The sequence below is a fragment of the Mustelus asterias genome, chromosome 4 (genome assembly GCF_964213995.1).
Source record: "Mustelus asterias chromosome 4, sMusAst1.hap1.1, whole genome shotgun sequence".
NCBI classification, from domain to species: domain Eukaryota; kingdom Metazoa; phylum Chordata; class Chondrichthyes; order Carcharhiniformes; family Triakidae; genus Mustelus; species Mustelus asterias.
Window position 1 is genome coordinate 24,856,591 of NC_135804.1, and position 3,340 is coordinate 24,859,930.

Sequence of the window (3,340 nt, forward strand, 5' to 3'; positions counted from 1 at the left end):
GCAGGTTGGTGGGCCGCCATCTTGTGAAGGTCATTTGGCTTGCTGCCAACGCTGTGCAAACGCAATTGTATCCATGTGACGTCATTGCGATGCGACGCGTTCCACTTGCTGGCCACCCCAGTTTTGATGTCTGTTTTTCAGTGAAGCATTGTACTTACAACCATTCAAACTTAAATTCTGATCTTGATTTAAATGTTCATACAATTCACTGTTTTTCAGTGAAGTTCATACTTACAGCCATTCAAACTTCAGTTCTAATCTTGGTTTAAATGTTCATATAATTTCCTTATGGGATAATAATTTTTCATCTGATCTCCTACAGCAATGCAGTAGCAAGCTGCCCTCCCACATATCTCAAGATTAGATAAATAAAAAGCAAGCAATTTAGAATGCAAGATTTTGCGCAAATTCCAATAGCATTGGAAAGGGTGCAGAGGAGATTTACCAGGATGTTGCCTGGTATGGTGGGAAGGTCTTATGAGGAAAGGCTGAGAGACTTGAGGCTGTTTTCGTTAGAGAGAAGGTTAAGAAGTGATTTAATAGAGACATATAAGATGATCAGAGGATTAGATAGGGTGGACAGTGAGAGCCTTTTTCCTCGGATGGTCATAGCTAGCACGAGGGGACATAGCTTTAAATTGAGGGGTGATAGATATAGGGCAGATGTCAGAGGTAGGTTCTTTACTCAGAGAGTAGTAAGGGCGTGGAATGCCCTGCCTGTAGCAGTAGTGGACTCGCCAACATTAAGGGCATTTAAATGGTCATTGGATAAACATATGGATGATATTGGAATAGTGTAGGTTAGATGGGCTTTAGATTGGTTTCACAGGTTGGCGCAACATCGAGGGCTGAAGGGCCTGTACTGTGCTGTAATGTTCTATGTTATATGTTCTATCACTCATTTTCTTTCTTATTAAATGTGATAATAAGATAAAGTTGATATAAGTGTAACCCCCTGCTGACCACTATATGGGGCTACTATTTAAATATTCAATCAACAGGATCCCGAATTCCTAGCGGTTGATGTTGATTTAGCTAATTCCCTGTTTACCCATAAATGTCAGTACTGTAATCGGGATATCAAAAATAAATTTAATAACACATATAATTAACAGACATAAAACAGTGAGCTCTGATCTATAATCGTTGGGGGCCCTCCGTTGGTGCACATATAGGGAAACTCATCCTCCGTAACACATTCGTAGATACTGATCCAGTTGGACTGTATAGTCCCCACCAGTTACTCACGACACCCACACACAGTCCAGGAGAGACACACGTGTGGAAGATGATGCCGCAGGAGGCAGAGGTGCCGCGAGCTATCCGTGCAGCAACGTAGGTCGAGTGCGCTGAATGCTGTCCTCCTCGGCAGTAATGAAAAGAACAGGCAGGGGAACGCCTGGCTGCCTCTCACTCCAAACCGAATTCTCCCTGCCTGGAAAAAGCTCTCTCTCTCTTCAGCTCTCCCTCTCTCTCTGCACTCCTTCACTTCCTGGCGCCTTTTTTTTTCCCGCCCCCAGAGCAATCCCATTGGCCCAGCCCACATCACTCAACCAACAGCATCCTGTTTACAGCACCCACCTGGCAAACAGGACACTGAAGCCCACCAGGGACAAAGAACACTGGTAACTGTCTTCCCCACAAATTTTCCTCAGTCCCTTACATTCTCCCCCCACCAAAAATACAGCATGCCCCCATGCTGAAGTACATGACATAGGACCCAGTTAACCAATTACACCATGTACCTTATAGTGTGATGACTGGTATAATAGTGGGTGAAAAGAGTGGTACCTTATTTATACATGACGAGCACTGAGCAAAGGAGTTACACCACCATGTATGACAACTATTGCAGTGTTCAGGAAAATGCATAGTGGGTGGCGTAGCTGAGTGAACACTTGTATGTCCTCCTACTACAGACTTTGCACACGGCTCTCCCAGCTTTGTATAATGGAAACGGTCTGCTGGCTTTCTCTCTCTCTGTGATCTCCTTACCTCTGGTTCTGGATTGGCTATGTTAGATGTGTCTGTAGTGTAAGTGCCCTCAACAGAACTGTCTGATTCTACTTCCCTTTGCTCAGTTACTACCTCTTCTATCACAACAGGTAGCCCTTCTGAAGATTCTGAGCTCACTGCGACTTCTGTCACTTCTGTAGCATTTGTGGGGGGATTGGACTCTGTAGGCATGACATCCTGTTCCGGTTGTTCACAGATTCCCTCCGGATTGTCAATGATCAAGTCCTCTGGGTAATGTCCATACTCTGACTCTGAGTCTGAAGAGTTTTGATCTCCCAGGGGCACATCAGCTGCGGAGTCATCTTTGTGAACCTCAGGAGTTTGATTCCTTTCTTTTGCTTTTCTGCGCCTGAGGGCTCTTGGAGAGGGAGTAGGCTTTGAGTCAACCTCAGTGCTCAATTGGACCTCTTGTCCCAGGGGCAAAATATGATTTCGGTGCATGACCTTAATGGGTCCCGAACCATCTGCAGGCTTTAGACGATAAACAGGAAGACCAGACATTTGACTCTCAACCACATAAGGATTTGCACTCCACCGATCAGCAACCTTCTGTTTCCCTTTCAGGCCAAGGTTTCGAATGAGGACTCTATCCCCAGGCTTCAAGCAATGGTAGCGCACTCTCTGGTCATACCTCTCCTTGTTACTTTGGTTCATTTTAGCGGAAGTGGCTTGGGCCAACTGATAGGCTGCTTGCAGCTCTTTCTTCATCTTAGACACATACTGCAAATGGGAAGTTGTTGAGCTCCCATCCGCTGACACGCCAAAGCAAATGTCCACAGGAAGTCTGGCTTCCCTCCTGAACATTAAAAAGTAGGGTGAATACCCGGTAGCTTCATTTGGGGTACAGTTGTACGCGTGGACCAGATGTGCAATGTGCTGACTCCATTTGGACTTTTGACTGGGCTCAAGAGTTCCTAGCATGTTCAACAGGGTTCTATTGAACCTCTCTGGTTGAGGGTCACCTTGTGGGTGGTATGGTGAAGTTCTTGATTTCCTCACACCCAACATGGTCAACATCTCTCTCACCAACTGGCTTTCAAAATCCCGACCCTGGTCTGAATGTATGCGAGTTGGTAGGCCGTAGTGAATGAAGTATTTCTCCCATAGAGTTCTGGCAACCGTTATGGCTCTCTGATCCTTGGTTGGGAATGCTTGTGCATACCGAGTGAAGTGGTCAGTGACTACCAACACATTGCACACATTGCGGGAATCAGGTTCTATGGAGAGAAAGTCAATGCATACAAGATCCATAGGGCCTGAACTTTGGATGTGGGAAAGTGGTGCTGCTCTCTGTGGCAGAGTCTTTCTCTTAATGCAGCGTTCA